The 23,507-nt window shown below is 39.7% G+C and overlaps 1 long non-coding RNA gene across 2 annotated transcripts in view; it reads right to left on the bottom strand.

The window, feature by feature from the left end:
- Positions 1–216: 216 nt before the first annotated feature.
- The window catches only part of LOC124291079, a 78,770-nt gene continuing 55,479 nt past the window's right edge, over positions 217–23,507 (bottom strand). For both annotated transcript variants that reach the window (XR_006902134.1, XR_006902135.1), the window contains exon 3: positions 217–406. This is a non-coding gene — a long non-coding RNA (uncharacterized LOC124291079). The remainder of the gene's footprint in view (positions 407–23,507) is intronic.

The raw sequence follows: 23,507 nt of genomic DNA, 5'->3' as shown, positions 1-23,507 counted from the left end.
ACAATTGCGCCATGTTGTAAGAATCTGTATAATGCTGATTTCACCACGGTGCGCTGCCAGATGCAACGGCGTGCACCTGCTCGGTAACCCCTCGGGAGCACCCATTTCTAAATAGGCACACACACCAGATTTAAGGGCGAGTTTGACCAGCTTTTTCGCGCCACGCATCACAAAGGCGTGGAACGGTGTCCATCCTTCAACTTGCGTTGAAAAGACGCGCTTGCAGTAGTCCTTGTCCTTCTTGAGAAGAAATTTGCCTCTTTCAATAAGCTTCTCTTCATTGTTACGCAACTGCCCAATGAAGGCGACAGCGTCTTTGTAGGCATCTGAAGCATGTTCCGACGTCGTCATCGGGGATAAGGCTTTCCCAACCATCGATATGGACAGCATGGAGTTCTTCTAGTTCCTGAAACAATTATAACAATAACTCATTATTTAGTCCCAGTGTCGTTACTCGTGGAACGTGCTGAAATGACAAGCAATATGCACAATGCTTCACTAATGATAAGCTGTAAAAATAGTTTACCCATCAGACAAATCTCATCTTGGAGTATGTATTTGAAAACTCACTCACTCATTGCTTAAATGTTGTTAAGAGCTACATAAAGTCATACTCACTCACTCACTCCACATACACAATGCCAGTTTGTGCTTCCCCTTGTTGTGAAAACACTGTACATATAACACCAGCGAGAAGAATGTACAGTCAATATTTAGTGTGGGAACTCTACTAACCCAGGTTCAATATCCTTCCCTCAACATCCATGCTTATAACATATGCTTGCTGAGATGTATAATTAGATTCACTATAAAGAGCCTTTCTGTCTGTCATGACTTGCGTAATGAGCTTTCATCTGATCCACGTGATGGGACCCTGTACTTCCCGAGGACCATGTGACTGAAATGACAGCCTGGTGTTACTGTTGTCATGATAGAATTACTATAGTGCCATCACCGGGGATTACAGCTCACGTTACCAGACAGTGTTGTATTTCCGTGTCAGTGTTGTACACAGAGGCAGATGGGAGGAAACATGTGAACTGGAGGAGGTGGGGAGTTGTTACTTCCGTAGTTAGCAATACAACAGCTGACAGTCATGTTGTCCTGCTGTTGATAGTCATGTCTGTAGAGATGTAGAGATGACTGCATGGTACTATGTGTGTACTGAGACACATAACATGTTGGTGGTACTGTGTTCCAGTAATTCAAGATATGCTATGCGTATGCTATGTGATCATTGCCAACACTATGTGATCATTGGCAACACTATGTGATCATTGCTAACACTATGTGATCATTGCCAACACTATGTGATCATTGCCAACACTATGTGATCATTGCTAACACTATGTGATCATTGTCAACACTGTGTGATCATTGCCAACACTAAGTGATCATTGCCAACATTGTGTGATCATTACCAATACTGTGTGATTATTGCTAACACTAAGTGATCATTGCCAGTACTATGTGACCATTGCCAACACTGTGTGATAATTGCCAACATTGCGTGACCATTGCCAACACTGTGTGATTATGTCTAACACTAAGTGATCATTGCCAACACTATGTGATCATTGCTAACACTATGTGATCATTGCCAACACTATGTGATCATTGTCAACACTGTGTGATCATTGCTAACACTATGTGATCATTGCCAACACTATGTGATCATTGTCAACACTGTGTGATCATTGCTAACACTAAGTGATCATTGCCAACACTGTCTCATCATTGTCAACACTGTGTGATTATTGCTAACACTAAGTGATCATTGCCAGTACTATGTGACCATTGCCAACACTATGTCGTCATTGCCAACACTGTGTGATTATTGCTAACACTATATGATCATTGTCAACACTGTGTGACTATTGCTAACACTAAGTGATCATTGCCAGTACTATGTGACCATTGCCAACACTATGTCGTCATTGCCAACATGACGTATTCATTGCCAACATGATATCATTGTCAACAATATCTATCCATTGCTAACATTACATGGCCATCGCCAACATTACGTGTTCATTGCTAACACGAAGCGTCTAATGCCATCATCATGTCTACAATGCCGATGTTCCCGAGATCCACTCCGAAATGACTTTGTCAAATTAACGCTTCTCCCCATTCCTCACACGAACAAAATCCCAGCTCAGCCTCTCTTATTGAAACATACTGGAATACAGTAACAGAAATAGGTCTGACCCATTGTCAAACACGAATAATATAGGGCTAAGTGACACCAGCTAGATACGCATTGTTTGCATCGCCCTCCTTACGTAATGATGACACCCACTGCACATTAAAAGCATATTGTTTGACATTTTGATGTATCATCTGATACTTTCGACATTTATGAAACATTAATATCCTTGTGGCAGTTCATTTATTGAAGATCAATTACGTCAAAACCTATGTATTTTTCAACAACTACCCAGTGCGGCGCGACAAAATTGTTACTGACAGATCACTCATGTGCGGCGTTTTTTGCTTCAGTTAGCTGGAAATCGAACCCACGATAAGCGGATCCTGGGACGGTAAAGGGAGTTAATACTAGTAACAAATGCACATATCAGAAAGTGTTCAAAATTATAATGTTATGAATATAGACTTGACATGATCTTCATGTATGTATCAGGAAATGAAACTGATAAATGATGTCATGAAACGCAGATGAAGATGACATTAAATCTACATTCAACTTTAAGTAGAGAACCATGGAACACACGATCACATCACAAAGGTGACAGTGGGAGCAATAACAAGAAAACATTGTGTCCAGGGACACGGATGCCCCCGCTGCTGTAGGAAGAGTTCACACATTCAGGGTCCCACTGAAGTACTTGAGAACACTAATAAACAATGTGTTGAGGGGGTAGATTACACAACCTATTATCATATAAAGATCAATAATTGAACAAAAATCACGAACAAGTTCAATAAACATCTATGCAACTGTGAGATGCGCACCTTTCGAGTCCCAATGAAACACACGTTAAGCTTAATCAATTCTGTTAAGCAGTTTTTGTGGAGAAGTAGATAGACCTAATCCCCTATTTCACTACCATCAGAGAGAAATTCAACAAAATATATCTTAGTTCAAATTCTCTAAACATACAAAAAAAACTTAAAATACAAAAACAAAATATGAGATGCACACCATTAGAGTCCCAAGAAAGCCCATGTATAAGTTCATTGAATTCCACAGAGCGTTTTTTGTGGAGAAGTGGATGGAGTACATTCCCTGTTTCGTACGGACGGACGGACACGGAGGGTAACCCTATATGCCCCCAGCCATATATGGCGGGGGCATAAAAACACGAAGCACTCACCAGTATGTATTTTAAGGCAAGACAATACGTGGATCGGAAAAGGCACAAGTGGTATGAAAAGACGACACTGGTTCAGCGTATCCGTCTACATCACATGGTAAGATCAGGGAACGAATAAACTATATATGACTGGGAGTGCTTTTATATAGACGCGTCCTTTAAGGAAGTTTAAATCTGATAGCTACCGACATCTCACTATCACCTAACATTACCTTCGGTTAAACATTGCGAAATGTCGCCGCTAGGGGGCGTGGCCAAATCTCGGGTGATCACAGCGTGAGTCAGCCACGTGTGTTCCTTGACATTGGTCAATCTGCATTAATAGTCATGTGCGCATGCAGGTGTGGATATGCGTCCATGGCGATTTCTTTGAGACCGGACACTTATTATATGGTTGTCAGATGCAACCGGGGTCAAGAAACATAATAATTATATACATATAACGGAGGCCATGTAAAACTTGACATCTCGTACCACAGTGGTTTTCAGGTTGTCTTTGTAGGACACGGAGTTAAAAATATGAGAAGCATTATTAGTGGTTAATTTGTTTTCAAGGCATCTGTGTATCAAACGTCTCACATCCCTGACAATGCTTCGGCGAAATTAATGTTTTGAAACAAAATGGGTCATGTCCCACATTGATGAACTTGATGTAAGTTTCGGTTTCTCACACAGTGTGGCGACTGAAATACTTCCGTGTTTCGGTTAGACAAGCAAGCATAAATAGGTCATTTGCTGGTACACAGTATCATTTCTCGCCATGAATACCCCTCGCTAAATGCTGCTTGTAGTCGGACCAAGACTAACGCTTAGTCTCTGAATATAATTTTGATTGTAACAGATAAACCCATTTAAATTGAAAAGGAGAAACTCACTGGGGAAATCTAGACTTGCTTCATTTAGGGCTTTAGCATTGCAGGGAGGACTAGGCTGTAGGGAAAATAATATGGTTCAGGGACTGTGAGATAGACTAAGTCAGACCTTGTCGTCGGTCCGGTTCTGCTGAACTACTATTGTGAATAACATTGGTGATAGAATTGATCATTGACACAGTCCGGGGATTGGGCAATGTTGTATACAAGCCAAGAGGACTATCAGTGTGTAAACAGGTATAGAAAAGAAATATTTAGCCATCAGTGGCAAAGTACACTTACACAAGCAGCAACAACATACGTCATCATATACACAGTTTACAATGAATGATCTTATGACGCTGTTCCAAGTTGAACATTGACCCACGTCACTGCAGCGTGGAGGATACGGTGATATACCTCTCAGTGTGTTTACTATCAGACTAACGGGATCGGGTGGTCAGGCTCGCTGACTTGGTTGACACATGCCATCGGTTATATTTTGCGCAGATCGATGCTCATGCTGTTGATCACTGGATTGTCTGGTCCAGTAGTTACAGTTTTCCCTTCAAAATTTCATCAATCGGTTGTGCATAGTAAAACCTCGTTAATCAATACCCCCATTAATCCGGACATGTTCTTATCAAGGCGATGGCTGATCGGAACACTCACGGGCATACAAAGTTCAACGTGAATAATAATTATATATAAAGTATAGCAACATCATTCTCATGATGATCACATCGACAGTGTGAATTGAATAAATTATATCTGTACAAAGGATCTTCAGACTTTTGTCTTTTATATATTTATGTTAATCAGGAAGATTCTTGGGGAAAAGCTACGTCCATATTTATTGGTTTCACAGGAAACAGAAGAACCATCCTGGCATAAAACATACGCATATATCAAAGTCGTTGGCACGTATACATACAAACAAATCAACGGCAACCACCCCAATAAATATACAAGTACTAGTAGCTTCAACGGGATTTCAAAACTTACCAATGTATTTCGTATCCCAGACCTTGGCCACAAAAGACGGGGTTGTGGAGTTTGTCTTTGTTAACCTGCATATGCATGTAGCCTGAATAGCTTGACTCTGCTGGTGTGAGTGTCAGTTACAGTCATATATAGTTGGTTGGCATGGGTAATATCTCCCGTCACCATGCTACGATCAAAACTGTCCTTATGTTACAATATTTACACATGCAATCACAGTTGTAGTCAGCTCAAGAATGTGGACATTCCGTCACAAACGGGGATCAGAGTGGAAAGGAGATATTCGTCTATGTATTGTGGTGTCTTAATCATTAAATATCGTCTTTGTGAACCACAACGTGATTTTTTTTTAAATCATGAAAACGATAGATATTAGACCCAGTCCTGAGCTCAATGTAAGTTGGGACATTTATAAAAAATAATTTTTGATATTTTCCACATTTCATTACATTTTCTGTCTAAATGGCATAACAATAGCCACGAATATAAATTGTATCCTGGTAAGTTTTTTTTCATCAATGACAGCAGAAGACGTCTACAGTGTCAAAGATTCATTTTGGGAGAATCTAGGAGCATGGTCAAAACATAGTGAAAATTCAAAATTTTGCAACACAACGGAAGATCACAATTACATGACCAAATACCAAATTCATAAATAAATAATAACATATTTTGCAGAAATGGCCAAACACGGCTGAAACGACAACTTTGAGGCACCGGGGAGTTCGTTTCGACCGGAATCCTACTTTGTCATTCAAGACAATAGACACATAATAAAATAATTATACCCGACATGTCTGGACATTGAAGGCAACATTTCAGTCACTGCAGCTGGCATTCCTGTGTAATGGATGCACAGAACCCAGCACAGGGTCCAAATAGTTTGGATTTACTTACTGAACATACCGTTAATGTCCGGTAATGTAAATGACGATGTGGATTATCTAAGATATATCTACAGGAGTTCTATGTTTGGGGGGCGGTGGGGTAGCCTAGTGGTTAAAGCGTTCGCTCGTCACGCCGAAGGCCGGGTTCGATTCCCCACATGGGTACAATTTGTGAAGCCCATTTCTGGTGTCCCCCGCCGTGATATTGCTGGAATATTGCTAAAAACGGCGTAAAACCATACTCAGTCAGTCAGTCAGTCTATGTTTGGACGGCAAACATACAGCTCTGTAACCTTGATGCATTGATTGCGGCTGTAATTCATGTATACGAGACAGCGATGTGGTTATCGTTGGAGATATTTGTACCATATACAGTCATACATTGAGTGAGTGAGTTTAGTTTTACGCATTACTTTTTAGCATTAATCCTGTAATATCATGGCGGGGGACACCGATATAGGCTTCACACATTGTACCCATGTGGGGATCGAACCCGGGTCTTCTGTGTGACGAGCGAACGCTTTAACCACTAGGCTACCCCCACCGCCCAAGTTATAAATTGAAAAGGCGTTTTGCACGGTCTTATGATGGATGGGTGAAGTATGCCATGCATATATATTACCATAATTGTTGTGGTGTATTACACACATGTATTATATATACGTTTCAAGGCATTAACTTCTCAATGCATAATGCATCTGTCTGCGCTTTCAGTGGTGTAGGGAGTGCATCAATGTGCACTTGATGCTTTAATGTCAAGTGAAGCTGCAGCTCATGAAAATAGCAAACACCAACATTTACTCAAGAAGACACGTGTGTGCATTGTGTAACGTGACCCTGTGTGCTTGACGTGTAACGATATCAATAATCGCGGCGTTATGCTAACAGAAGCCTTCGCGTGGTTTATCTGCAATGAGCATTTATCACGCTTTCATGAAGTTCGTGTGACTCCCACATTAAACTGATTAAACTGATCATGAATGCTGGAAGTAAATGTGTCAATTAAACACCTCCACAGATGTCGCAGCGTCAATCACATGTATGCCACGCTTCTTTTTCATCATCATCGTCGTCGTCGTCGTCGTCATTATCATCATCATCGTCGTCATCACCACCACAACCACCATCAACATCGTCGTCGTCATCGTCGTTATCGTCACCATCATCGTCATCATCATTATCATCATCATTGCCATCGTCATCATCACCATCACATCATCACCACCGTGATCATCATCCTACTCATACTCACATCGGCAACAATGACACCGCAAGAGCATAATAAGTACTTGACAAAGTATATCAAGACACATGAGGTAATCCTATATAGGGATTGAAAACACTGACCCAGCCAAAGGGATAATGGGGTCCTCCCCGAGTACTGAAGTGCCAGAAAGATGCAGCTGCCCACCATCATTGCCCGGCTACAACCAGATGATGATTAAATAGACCATGCTAAGCACAGCTATTATTCCAATCACTCGTGTATAATTATACGAACTAACGAAGCCTTTCAAATTGATTACTAGTATATCTGCCACCAGGACAGAGTCCAGGTAAGCAGCAGGTGCCGGTGATGTACACTACTAGGTCTGAAGGAGAACCTTGCACCGCATACACTGGTCACCTGGAGGAATAGCTAGCAACCCCAAACCATCTTCCCAAAATTCTTATAATAAAGATTATTCTCTCGAAACACAGAGCCTCAAAGAGCAACAGGGAGCCTCAAAGAGCAACACAGTCCTCACACAATCCATTCCCGTGGTTCCCGCGGTCTCAAATTATTCGTCCTTTATTTTCATTGGCCAATTTGATTTGCAAGGCTGTTCAGCCTAATAGACCAGTCCAAATGAGCGACAGAAACACACGTCTCCATATCCTCCGCCCTTACCCATTTCCATTTAGCCCAACTAGACGTTCCTGTGGTCGGTAAAATGTTGATGAGAGTCAAGTGTGGGGAATTTGAGATCACGAAAACCAGGAAACTGGATCCTGGGCTCAGTGTAGGTTTACCGAAATGCCAGTGCCGGGATACATAGGGTGAAATAGAAGCTACAAAACCCTTTCCACATTCGTAAGAAATCTCTGTTAAAAGCAGAGTCGATTGTACAATTATGACTATCACGAGCAGATATTTGTTTGAGCAGTATTTCAGCTGCACGATGTTATTTGTAAACAAATTGATTCTGGACCAGACAATCCATTGATTGTCACCATGCGATACGACGACAGAGCAAAACAACCCTATAAATTGGTTCTTAACCCATGGGATTTATAGGAACTTTGAAGTAACTGCCAAATCAAATCTTGATTTTGTCTTTATATTGGTCCACATGACATATGGTGATGTTTTATGATTTTACCTGTCCCATTATAGTGTTTACTGTCAGTGACCTTTCTGATTGTGATCTTGACTATACGCCCATCTCCACTCAGGCTCGATATCCGCCACCTCAGGTTATACAACATGGTTGTCTGGTGCAGTCAAAATGTCAAACGTTCCTTGCTCAGGGGACAAGAAACATTTAAAAAGAGAACATTACACAATCTATTGTTCCCTAAATGTCAAGGTTCGTGAAGGATTAAAGAAACGTTTCCAGTTTCAGTGTCACGTTATCAGCCGAAGTGATATGACATGACATTTGCATCTTACCTTACCAACATTGGTAAGTGTTTTCACAAAATATTTGAATGTGAGACACACCTTTGATAACTGCATCTGGGCGGTGGGGGTACCCTAGTGGTTAAAACGTTCGCTTGTCACGCTGAAGACCCTGGTTCGATTCCCCACATGGGTACAATGTGTGAAGCCCATTTCTGGTGTCCCCCGCCGTGATATTGCTGGAATGTTGCTAAAAGGGGCGTAGAACCCACTCACTCATTCACTGATAACAACACCACATACAGCAGCCAGATCCTGAGTAGGTGAGTGAGTTAGCGAATTATAAAATTGGCAATATATAATTCCAGCAATATCAATGCAGAGAAGCTAGAAATGGACTTCACACACTAAACCACACTAACCAACCATTGCTCATGAAGTGATAGACATTCTTTAAAAAGGGCTTATAGCTACAGCAACCCCAAGTTCAGATGACAGACAATGCGCTACGACAAATAATTAATGGGACATGGATCGAGTTATGTTTACTTAAGAGGAGTTCGAAAACTAGTAACTGTTATTTGGTTATCACGCGTACACTGGTTCGACTTTCAAGCCTCGTCAGCGTGTCAGTGTTGGACAGGGTGCAAGGTGGCGTAAAACCAAGCTCGCTCACTCACTGTTTAGCAAGATAAACAAGTTTAATTATTCTTAATTATAGGTCGATTTGTAAATATTTCTACCTGAATTTTGTCCCTATATTCTACGGCGCAGCCATCTAGTCCTGGTTAATGAATATGCAGGAATTCCAGGTAAGAAACAAAAACAATAAAAAAAATAAGCACAGTATGAAAAGGCTGCATCGATACAAAAATTTAATATAATACTACGGTTTGTAACAGCTGGTAGACATGAATGTATGTCAGTAGTTCTTGCATACCATGAACTCATCAATTCACGTAATGGACACATGTCTATCAACAAAGGCTTGTCTCACGTTTCGTTGCTGAACAGTCATACAGTGCGGTGATATCGAGTAGTGTTATTGTATATACATTAAAGTCTTTAGATTCGGTCTCAAAGATATTATCCCAGCTGTAGAACAGTATAGGTTTTTTGCTTATGTTTTACAGATTAAAGTCAACTGTAGTTGTGAGAGGTTGAGTGGTTCTGGCTGTGTGAGTGAGTGAGTGAGTGAGTGAGTGATTTTAGTTTTACGCCGCTTTTAGCAATATTCCAGCAATATCACGGGGGGGAACACAAGAAATGGGCTTCGCACGTTGTACCCATGTGGGGAATCGAACCCGGGATTTCGGCGTTACTAGCGAACGCTTTAACCACTAGGGTACCCCACCGCCCCTCCTGGCAGTGATGTTGGTTAAACACATTAGCTCAGGGCCAATGCACACTTTACACGAAGTCCAGACAGCGAATGGGACTTCGAACCACCAATAGCTATTCGCAGAATGTGTAGACTCAAGTCAAGGGATAGGGAGGTCAAAACCTAAATGAGTGACATTTAGTTAGCGAGGTCCGCATATTTGCCATATTTTTCCTGATTCTTGTCAATCACATTGGAGTCATGAAACACACTGTATACTCTACACTGGTGTGCTGGATAAGCACATTCAAGTTCTTGTAGATAAATATGTTCTTTATTACAACATGGCGTCAGTTCGGTGTTATTTGGTAGATATTACCAGTACTTAGAATGGTGCTAGTAATTGCCCGGACTAATATCAAAGTGCTTTGATATATCTAGAGATTTCATAAATTCGAACAATCATGGAAATTAATATATCGTCACATAGCCTAGTGAAATTGTTGTGATGTATTTCATAAGCATAAACGTTAGAGTACAATAGCAGCTGTCGCTGTTCTCTTCCGTGTTACACGATAGTGTAGTCGTTTAATCTGGTTACAACCAGCAGCCCTTTACCAATTCTACAGAGAACTTCAATCCAAACTAAATCAATTGTAATCGATCTGTAAACTCACTTTGGGTTCTTTTCGTAATTAAGTTAAACCAGTACATTAAGTTCAAGAACGTGTGATATTAATCTTCTATTCTACTAATCCAATTTTTGCGACAATTACCGTATAAATAATGTACGCCATTTTAGATTAGCTTGTTCTAGCATTTCAACCATTATCCATATGACCTAATAGTGTCATCTATTGATAATGAAGTGCTAGACTAATCTCTAACCAATGAGCTGCGAAATGGTTTTACAGTGATTTTCACGAAATTATAAAGGAAAAAGACATTCAAAAGAAAAACAGGGGGCAGGAATTTACTTCTGGCCAATTTGTAGCCATTTTACCGCGATTAAGGCTCAGAACAGACTGCATGAGTGTCCGTCCCTTCTGCAATGATGGTTTTGAAGACGAATATCATATCCTACTAGTTTGTCCTCTGTACCAAGACATTAGAGAGAAGTATATACCACCTTGTTATTATACATACCACTCTAAACTTAAATTTACACAACTGATGTCCAGCCAAGATCAACCTGTATTGTTTAATACTGCTATATCTATCTGACATTATGATTTCCAATGTAAATCACAGCATTGTACTATAGGCCTCAACGGCCATCATCTACGAAAATAAAGAGTCAGAATCAGAGTCGGTGTGACAAATAGCGTCAGACTGCATGAGTGCTGTGACATATGGAACTGCCATTTTCATGTCACAAATTAACGTTCCCTGCCAACGTCCACAAGAGGTCGTTTGATTTTTGCGAGCTGTTGTGTGTGAAACACCATTACAAGCATCTACCCCTCTAAAATAAGCACAACAAAATCAACAAAACATAAGATAAATCAAGCAAAACAACAATCATCACTCTCAAGCCCACTTCCACGCCCAAACAAACATAAGTGAGTGAGTTTAGTTTTAACCCACACTCAGCAAAATTCCAGCTATATGGCGGCGGTCTGTAAATAATCGAGTCTGGACCAGACCATTCAGTGATCAGCAGCATGAGCATCGATCTAATCAATTGGGATACGATGACATGTGTCAACCAAGTCAGCGATCCCTTTTGACGTCACTTACGACAAACATGGGTTACTGAAGATCAATTCTAACCCGGATCTTCTCGGGTCCCCAAAGCAACAAGCTTAAGCATACCTCGATCACTCTGCAGGACACAGAATGGTGTAGTAACTACTGATACAGACACTGACATTATTTACACCGTCAGTGTAGTAATGAGAACAAACATACTTTGAAAACGACGTGAATCAGTATAATAGTATGTCTGCAGTGTGCACTACATGACGTCATTGTCAGAGACGAACCTGTATCGAATATTCCCATATTCCACTGGGTGTAAAAGGCCAAATAGATGTGAAACGTATATGAAATGACTCTGAAAATCAGTGATGGCATCAGGCGTTCGCCAATAGGACAAGTATGCCAGTCACAAGGTTTGTTGGAGAAAGTGTATACATGTACTTTGTGCCTTACACCGCACAAAAAACAATGAACAGTTTCTTCCCTACACACAGAAACGCACATACCGTTTCCCCTACCACTGTTTCTATGACATGTCGTCAATAATGTTTCGATCCTAGGCCTCAATTTTATATCAGGCATTCAACAATTAAGAAAAACGTTTAGTTTCATTTTTAAAATCTGATGACTTTCCTCACCCAGTATAGATAACAAGTATACATTTCCACATTCCAGTGTGAAGACATCGGTTTGACAAACTCATTGCAACATCATCTGCTTTTGAAACTATTTCATCTAGACCTTATGCAGAAATAATTAAGCAGAGGGCTAAATAAACACACCTAAAGTACAAATTTCCTGTTTTGTTCGTCTGTATGTGAATAAATATTGACGGTGGTCGATACGGTAGCGCTACTGTTTAATTTACTTCAAATCAATCCGTGAAAAGTGCTGACTCAGGGTGTTCCTTATTCCAGCTAATGGCCAATTTTCACCGTGTGACATATATTATTCATTCTAGAATCTCTTTTCACTGAAGAGTGCATGGGGTTTTGTAATGCAGTCAGAATAGAAGGTAAAGATAAATAAAACATTTCGTTTCGAAATACCGTTATATAGCGGTACAATACGCCAATACTTGTAGGTGGACAGGCGTGCTGAGTCGCCTAATTATATTAGATATATCATGGCGCGTCAGCCTCAGGGCCGAGGAAAAAAGTGATGTTGGTCCTTTTGATGACGTGTATGGAGTTTGCAAACCAAGAATCTTGAGAAACTGAACCTACGATGAGCAGATCCGGGTGTCACAAGGGGAGGCAAGTCTGCGCTATATTAGCATTATAGATTTCAGATTGTGTAAGGTATTACAGTCACCATCGTGAGTATTGCATTTGGAATGGTATCACGGCTAGATCAGCAACAAATTGGTATCACGGCTAGATCAGCAACAAATTGCTGCGCCAACCATGCTTGAACTATGAGGGGAATGGAGAACCTGAGGCATTTGGCTAAAATCTCATAAATAGGGAAAAGTTCCGTTGTTGTTGATGATGATGAGATCCAACGTCGCTTTAGGTACGATTCGTGCTATATGACGTAGGTATGTAGATAGTAGACAAGAGTAGAGTTTAGACAAGACAATCCAGTGATTGCTGTCATGAGCATCTATCTACGCAACTGGGATACGATGACAGGTATCAACCACTCGTATGACCACTCGATTCTGTTAGTCACCTACTAAGATAAACATGGGTTGCTGAAGACCAACTTTAACTCGGATCTTCACAGGGTAGTACGACAAACTAGATACGATATACACATACTCAACACTAACCATACGCTGTTGACAACTGATCACCATTGTGTCCGAGTTTTACCTCGGCAGAATATTTAACACGTGGTGTAACTGAAAAAATAATCAGAGAGTCAGATTCTGAAGATATTTAAAAAAACATATTGTGACCTCACACTCGTCCAAAATGAGGACATCCAGTTACTGTTGTATCCGTATTTACGACCATCAGTCTAATCGGTCCTGAAGGGGGACGTATGTACTTTGTCGGATGATGTAAACTGGACTCCGATCTCAAATACCCTTATTTATGGCACATCGCGACAATAAGACCAATACATCCAAAAAAGGGGCACATATGCCACATTGTCGGATGATGTAAACTGGACTCTCACACACCCGTATTATGGCGCATCGTTACCTCTCTGTCCACTCAGCGTAAAGGAGACCAACGGTAGGTCACATGTCTGCCAGCGAGCAGTAACCATGGCACAAAGTGTTGAACGTGTATAAGATTTACTACTTGATTTCAGTGTGGATTTTGGTATCTTAGATATTGCGGAATAAACAAATATCCTATTACAGCTTCTGTTTGCACGCCACCACGTCGCCAAGCGTGCAGGACGTCTCCTGTAATGCCCGTTAAAGGGTGTTTGTTTAGCAAGAACAATAATGCATTTGCACGATTCGTCTTTCGCTCTGTTGCTTGGGGGCTTTGCGCTGGAAATGTCCACAAGTGGGTTATCATAGTACAAATGCATTGAATATCTCAGGTTAATTTTTTATATTCGTACATGTCTGCCTGCGCGCGTGCGAGCGAGTATGTTTCACATCTGGAAAATCATTTTTTTCAAATATATTAAAACAAAATAGGGTTGTTGTTTCTTACATGTGTGTGTGTGTGTGTGTGTGTGTGTGTGTGAATGAGAGAGAGAGAGAGAGAGAGAGAGAGAGAGAGAGAGAGAGAGAGAGAGAGAGAGAGGGAGGACATGTCTTGTTTGTGCGTTAACCAGACAACTACCTTGAATTCAGCGATGACTACAGACTGACAAAGCAAGCAATGCAGACGCTGGCCTTGCAACGTGACCAAATGTACACGACTTCCCTGTTGGACCTTCCGTTCTATTCGCCATCACATCGACATTACATAAGGAACCATGTAATCACATTACACAGCTTGTAATTTGTCTATACATTCCACTTAGCATTGCATCCGCCAATCTCGACTACCATCCTCATCTACCCCTCCATTTCCCAGCCAACCATTTACAATCCCACACAATGGTATACCTAAACCAACATAACCATTCTTCGTATCTGAAAGAATATCCGAGATATGTAATTTGGAGTCTAACGAAATCTTAACGAGTGTGTTACAGAATGCTATCCTATATTCACTGATCAAGACGTGAGTGAAATAAAGATGATTATAATGCTCTTAGTTCTATGTCTGAAGTAAAGGTTTACAAACTACAAACGTATCTTATCAATGAATACTCTACCATTCAGTGTAGTTGGAAGAAAACGAGGGAAGGTATTCATACCTCTCTTTCAGTTCCCCAATTACACAGAGCAATGGTAGTCTAAATTACCGCAATTAAACCCCATAACACTGACGAGGACGTAAACCATGCGTGCGTGTACAGACAGAACTACCCTACAAACACTTAACTAGCCTATATATGGTCTTTACGATGCCTGCTTCCTATAATCAAATGTCTTGTTTTCTCCTTTATCTACTAATTACTTTTAACTCCACCGACCTTCAACGTCCTCTACAAACACTCGGATGATCATATACGATAACATCGTGTATTGAAAAACAAAATTATAAGGAAAGAAATATCTGCGGTTCGGGTTGTTAATTACACCTGGTGTTTTCTTGGGACATTTTGGGACACGTGCACTCATTTATCCTTCCATCAATACACATATATATGGCACATGCATTTATTCATCCATCAATCTATCAACACATACACTGACCAATTTAATGCACTCACTCATCCATCTAATCATATAGCGACACATGCACTAATCCATCCATTTAAACATATAGGGACACATGCACTGATCCATCCATTTAAACATACAGGACACATGCACTCACTCATCGTTCTAATCATATAGCGACACATGCACTAATCCATCCATATAAACATATAGGCACACATGCACTGATCCGTCCATCTAAACATATAGGCACACATGCACTAATCCATCCATATAAACATATAGGGACACACGCACTAATCCACCCATTTAAACATATAGGAACACATGCACTCACTCATCGTTCTAATCATATAGCGACACATGCACTAATCCATCCATATAAACATATAGGGACACATGTACTTATCCATCCATTTAAACATATAGGAACACATGCACTCACCCATCCATCAATACATACAGACACACGTGCACTCATCAATTTATCAACACATACAGAGACACATGCACTCATCCATCTAATCATATAGGGACACATGCACTCATCCATCTAATCATATAGGGACACATGCACTCATCAATTTATTAACACATACAGGGACACATGCACTCATCAATTTATCAATACATACAGAGACACATGCACTCATCCATCTAATCATATAGGGACACTTGCACTCATCCATTTATCAACACATACAGAGACACATGCACTCATCCATCCCTCAATACGTACAGGAAAACATGCATTCATCCAAGCAACCCATCCATCCTTATATAGAAAAATCTGAAGTAAAATCTGGATTATTATAAACAAACATAAGTGTGCCATATTTGTGCTCCCAGCTCATGTCCAGCTAGGAAGATGACAATAACCGATTCGCGAGTAAGTAACAGTTACTGTAAATCAGACAGACATGTGCATGCACAACCGAAATGGCAGCGGTTTAGCGTGAGAACATTTATTGATTACATCGCCAGAAATCAGCCATTTCAATTCAACACACAAGGTATTCATTACGATAATTATCTAAGTTACACAAATCTGATCACTGAATACAATAGCCACTGGATTTCAGATCACACCTGTCAAGTATAGATAATTCATAAACAAAGTGTAGAGTGTTTTTGTAAACTATTTTACAGATTGTACAATATCACAATCATATTTGAAATATTTATGAAAGAGTACGTGGGAACGGATAGATATATCTCAGCTATATCATGGGAATTGCACATGTACTTAGGCTTGAGAGGCCAACGCAAACATGTCACAGTTCTTGATTTATTGCACGGGGTACATGATACGTCCTTGAACGGGGATAAACTAAAGACAACTAAGGCGAGGCATATTATCCCATCTCCTCCAAAAGGTTGTTTAAAGGTTTACTGTCGATGAGAGTATTACGCAAGGCAATTGCAACATCCCAGGAAACCCAACCCTCCTTTCACAAGTATAACAAACAGTAGACTGACTGCATTTATAGAAGAATGTGATGTGATTTCTCTTATATAGTATGTATGTCGAAGTAGGATTCTCTATAGCAGACACCCCTTTTTATCGGCAAATGCTATTCCAACCTCAAAAAGTCAAAGAAACAAGTATATTTTGCGTTCACTGACAGTGGAAAAATATGGAGAGTGGGGCTCTGGACCAATATACTTAGACATAGTGTTAAATACGAAATATATTACCTGATTAGAGATATGCATAGTAACATTATATCATATGTGATACAGTCTACTAATCTTTCTGATTTGTTCCCTTGCATTTGCTCACCCGGCGTCAGACAAGGGGGACATCTGTCAACACTCTTATTTGTTAGATGAACAACGTCTTTATTGCAGTGAGAGCTTTCATTGTAATAAAGAAGTTGTTCATCCATATATTGTTATCTTCCCTTACTTCTAAATGCTTCTCAAAGAAGTTAATTCTTATTTGTTATATAAATGCAAACGGCATGATTTAGAACACGATCTTAATATCAACAATTGTGAAAAATTCATATAGACCACTGTAATGTGAATAGAGCCTTTGTTTCTAACAAGCTTCGTTAACATTTACACACTGATGATAATGAGTGTACTTTTCAGAGAAAGTTGACAACTACAGAATATTCTCAAAACGTTTTATAAATGCTGAAATAAATGACCAGAACCCAGATGTAAATGCAGAATTAAATTAACCTTGGACCAGGGCCAGCTAAGAGGAACATTATTGTTCCCATTTTACTTTATGGTTCAAGAATCTGTATCGAAACGTCGCACTCCCGTAATAAAGAAGTTGTTATCCATAAAGTTTGTCACTTTTGTAATTTCCGTAACATAACATTATTTAATAAAGTGACAATACACGTTGGAAACAATAACAAGAAGTTTATATGCAGAAATTATAATTTAAACCATCTCTTGGTTGAACATGAAGTACAGTAACGTTTGGTGCTGTCCTGACCACTACCAGTTTTGTAGCTGATCTTACAATCAATCAATTAACTTTTTTTACCATAAATTTGCAAATACATGCATAACATTATGGGTATTTATTCTGAAGTATATCACATTTGAGACTATGGTCTGAAACAAATCCAACAATTACGTATGGATAAACTTATAATGTCATGTTGACAGACATTATGATTGAAAAGAAATTTACATAGGTTTGGTAATTGTTTTACATTAGGAGTTTCTAATAGGGATGTCATTTTATAATAGCTAGAATTATTTACAAAATCATTCTTTAAATACATATTTCTTGAGGCAGTAAATTTATTAAATTGAAATAAATAATGAAATTCATCTCCGATTTGGGAGTGACATGGTGGACAAAATCGTTTGGTTTTTAGGGTATACTTTTCCAGCGTTCTGTTTCAATAGGTAATTTATGGCGGTTTTAAATTTAATTAAAATATTACAGTGCTTTGTTCCCTAATTTACGTTCCAGTAAAGAAATATTATGATGAGATTTCATACATTCATAGATAACAGCTTTAGAAGAAGATGATATGGGATTGTTAAGCAATTGAAGCTATTGGTCTGATCTTACAGATGGGACAGAATCAGCGTACACTCGACAAAACATTGTGCTTGGAAGGTTTTACAGGTTACAGCATGTACTAATCAACGTAAATGTGACTTGATCGTACACATCACTATCTCAGCATAGGAGCATGGATTGAGCAATCAAAAGGATTATGCAGATTAGGTGTTTGCCCAAAGCTGTAGGATGAACTCTACTCATAGCTTATTGACGGGACTTGGAATAGGATAACACTTCATTACCCCAAGGCAAATTGTTGATTGGGTGAAATATGAAAGGGGAGAATATTGGCATTATAGTATAAACATAAGAAATCGGACATTTACTCTTATAACCACATATATAAAATGAAGTCCAGATATTTATGCTGGTGAAAAGCCCTTTATGTACATCTGGACATAAGAGGGGTGATGAGATATCCTAGTGGTCTAAGCGTTCGCTCGCCACGCTCAAGACCCGGGTTCGATTCCCAACATGGGTACATTGTGTGAAGACCATTTCTGGTGTCCCCCGCCGTGATATTGCTGGAATATTGCTAAAAGCGGCGTAAAACCATACTCACTCACTCACTCACTCACTGTACATGCGATGTTTCACCTCTCAACTGCTCGTCGGGTGTAATGAAATCTCACATTAATTAACTCATGAGGGTTTCATTAAACACGAAGAGCCGTTGTGTTTGTATATTTAATGATTATGCATCTGAAGGAATCACGTTAACACTGGTGTGTGAATTAAGTACGTCAACACTGGTGTCGAAATTACGTCAACGATGACGTTGGGGTCTGAAATGATTTATGCACATATGCTCTGTATATCTTATATCCCTTCTTACTTCAACCGAGTTGTCTTCAAACTACGTCAGATCCTAAGAAACAGCTACCTACATAAGTAAACTATCTACTACACTTCACAGATGAAACAACATAGGGCATCTCTCACGACAAACCATATCGAATATTGAACGCTTTCGGCTCATCCCGCATTAATCTTGATTACATCCCAACTCACCCATGCTAACAAATCCAATTAATCCGTAATCAGCTTAAGTATTAATCCTGCATAAAGAATGTGTAGAAACGTGGCGCCAAATCCCAGGATCAAGTTATTGGTATGATGCTATTATTGGCCGGTTCCAAACAATACGAAGCTCAATAAGCTTACAAGACCCAGATACGAAGAAGCAGTTCTTGGGCGAGGAAAAATGTCTCTCAAATATGTCAAGTAGATTTATGTCTCCCCGACTACCCATTATGCTACTGTACATGTGAATAAAACCGATAAGCACATATTATATAATTCTAATTTAAATATCATAATATGAAGTATTGTTAAAACACATTACAGTTTTATGAATGGTTAAATGTTAACGTTTTAAATTCTCATCTTTCAACATTAATGTCTCCAAGATATCTCAACTGTAAGTGTAATACACTAATGTGATGTTCACGTAAACCATGACGAATTGACTATACAGGAACTAGCTAGAGCAGAATAAGGAAATTTGAAACTGAGCAGGATGCGTCTTGTCTGAACCATCTCTTATTGTCGCTTCATCATTGGAGAGAGTCAGTGAGTTGTAATTTTGCATGGGACGGAAATCTGAAGGTCAAGGACGTTGACCACTTTGACGTCCCACAAAGACATCACCTTGGGTTTTCCCTTAACAGGAAGCTTACACAGCAAGAAATATCTGATATCACGTAGAAATATAAAATATACAAAAAAACATTTCATTAGAGACCACAAGAAATCGATACTAAAAGCACAGTCAATTGGACGAATCTCACGATATCATGAGCAAGTGTTTATGAATCACTATCAAATAGTGATTCACTATCAAACAGGTGCTCAATATAAGGTAAGCATTTGTTACAAATACATGCAGAATCAAGTAAAGTATGCTTCAAGTAAAAATAAGGAAGGGTATTTGACATCTTTTTCGTCATTCTTGCGTCACGTATGAACGATTCCTCCTCATACTACAGACCCGTGAAGGTCCGGGTTAGAATGAGCCTTCAGTAACGCATGCTTGTCGCAAGAGGCGACAAACGGGATCGGGTGGTCAGGCTCGCTGGCTTGGTTGACACATGTCATCGGTTCCCAATTGCGCAGATCGATGCTCATGCTTTTTGATCACTGGATTGTCTGGACCAGACTCGATTATTTACAGACGCCGCCATATAGCTGGAATATTGCTGAGTGTGGCGTAAAACTAAACTCACTCACTCACTCCTTACACTACAATACAGCGTATTGGAAGCTTTACTGAGACATTAAATGTTGTAATCTAGACGAATGAACATTTGTGCAGTTGTATGAGGCTCTTTGAAATCCTTTTCGCTAAAAAATACCCGTTTGCACCCGAATGGTGTGAAGGTGAGGCTTGGAGGCCTTGAGAGATAATTGACATGAAAAGGGAACGTTGACACAAATCTAGTTGAAGTCTTACAGTCATACAGTATTGCGTCAAAAAGATAAACTCATTCACTCCTTAATGTGTCATCAACATCCAGTTGTCAGTTCAACAACAACATGACACACAGCGCGTTTATCACACTGGACTGATAGCGTGCATTTCGTTCTAGGTACGCTAAGTCTGTGACGAATTGGGTTTGAAAAAGGTTATCATCCATTGATAGTTCTCAAGTATCTCAGCAGCTCAATATCTACCCCTCCCCTTAACGACCTGAGAAGATCCGGGTTAGAATTGGGTTCGGGTAGTCAGGGCTGACTTGGTTGACACATGTCGTCGTATCCCAATTGCGTGGATATATGTTCATGATGTTTGATCTCTGGATTGTCGGGTCCAGACGCGATTATTTACAGACCGCCACAATATAGTTGGAATATTGCTGGGTGCGGCGTAAAACTAAACTCACACACTTACCCTCCCCTTAATCTACACTTGGAAGAACGGATGACCTATTCAGCACACACATTCCTTCTGGCAAGCCGATATAAATTTCCTTACTGGCAGTTTTATCACAGCCTTGACTACAGCGTCTAGTTGTGTTTATTCTGCAATAATATATCATGAAAGAGGTGAATATGTGGGACCAGAAAGTAGGGGGTGTGTCTTCTGGCTTATAAAACCTGGCACAGATAACACATGTGAGGGGTGGTAACAAACATTTATCATTATCATCGAAACAAAACTGAAATGAAAGTGTGTTCCGCCGGGTTTTGATTTACATAATATAGCCATGTGGAGGATCGAACCTGGGACTCCGTTGGAAGGGCGAACGTTTTAACCACTCCGCTTCTCAACAACTCTCGTTATCCTAAGGCCATTGTCTTTTCGGAATGGAGTGAGTGAGTGATTTTTGTTTTACGCTGCACTCAGCAATTTTCCAGCTATGTGGCAGCGGTCTATAAATAATCGAGCCTGGACCAGATAATCCAGTGATCCTTTTCGGAATAGGCGACCAGAACGCTGAATATTTCATCTTACAGTACTGTAAAGTTTGACATACATATCTTTTTTCTTTACGTCGCTTCAATAGTCAATGCTAATAACATTTTACACCCTAGGAAGCGAGGGACACCGGAAATGAGCTTCACGCACATAGGAAAGTGAGCATGGACCTTTCGGGCGAAACTTTAACTACTCGATTACTAACGACTCATTCTGCTCCAACTCGATAGACTATGTAAAATGCAATTAAAATTACCGGTTATGAATAAAATTATAAATTACTTTCGGCTTGACACCTGATTGGATAAAAAGTCAATCAAGGGAGGTAATAAAATCTTCGGCTCGAGCCGTAGATGCATCCAGGGTATAGTGGAGATTTATCGGAACTATAGCCTTGAGATTATCGAGGATGGTACCTTATATGTTGTCTGGTAAACAAATCTTTTTTGAACTTTCTGTTCCATTATATTGAAATATATATAAAATATATTGATGAGCTGGTGCCTCAGGCAGGTCAAGGTAATATGGAAACGGGCCACAATGAACACGCGACAGTAACATTTATTAAGGGTATTGTGTCACAACACCAGGAATTTATTGTCATAACAACCCATCAATGTTTGTAGAAATGGATCTTATCTATGGACAAAATGATTCAATTCCAGCCAGAAAACTCCTTCCAAATCCACGAGACGGTATCATATTCAACTAGGGTCTATGATTTAATCAAGTGATAACACTAGACAAACCATAGTATCGGCCTAATACAGGACAATCGGTAATAAGGCGTGTGTGAAGATTAGCTAATGTCGACAGATTGTGGCGCTGTGGAGGAGTTCACACCTGCACAGCTCCTGACACTACTGGGGTCAAAGAGTCCAGCACTTAAAACATGACAATCACAATAACAAAACTAATTAAAAATCATTAGAAATCTCAGTCTGCTAACATTAGAGTACTTTTGTACGATTCCGGCTGAACCAAAAGTTTGTGTTTATGAAACGATGTCATCTGTTATCAGTTAAAGAATCACTCCGTGATGAGTAACAGATTTACGTGACAATTACTGACCAAGCTGATGGCATATACTACTCACACTTTGCTTAGGATCAAGAAAATTCACAACTTTACTTAAACGTAGATTTATAATTTGAAATTGTATCTATTTAAAACTGGATGAATAATAATGTGGTAACCCCTCTTTAGGCAAACAGCCACTTTAATCTAACCTTATGCACTTGGTACATGAATATCCATACAAATGGTTTTCATGGCACCAATCAACCATTTTGCAAATCAAGGAACGTGTCATTGACAAATAAACAACATATCTCAATAGCAGGTATGGGAACCATAAGATGCAATGACATACTGAAAACTAGGATGCATGCTTACAATAAGCTAAGGTATTTAAACCAATTTGGACCCCAGATAATAGTTTTCTGTTGAATCCATGATTTGATCCTTAGCAAAGTGTGAATAGTATATTTCAGTGAATGGGTTTGCATAGGTATAAAGAATCAGAAAGACTTACAGCATGGAAGTTGTTTAACGCCACGTTCAGCAATATTCCAGCTATATAGCGGCGCTCTGTAAATAATTGAGTCTGGACCAGAAAATCCAGTGATTGTTATCATGAGCATCGATATTGTTGAGTGTAGT

Source organism: Haliotis rubra, unplaced genomic scaffold, assembly GCF_003918875.1.
Source record: "Haliotis rubra isolate DU_JTF1 unplaced genomic scaffold, ASM391887v1 Scf480, whole genome shotgun sequence".
NCBI classification, from domain to species: domain Eukaryota; kingdom Metazoa; phylum Mollusca; class Gastropoda; order Lepetellida; family Haliotidae; genus Haliotis; species Haliotis rubra.
The sequence above is the reverse complement of the archived record's forward strand: the minus strand, read 5'-3'. Positions and strand labels throughout refer to the sequence as shown.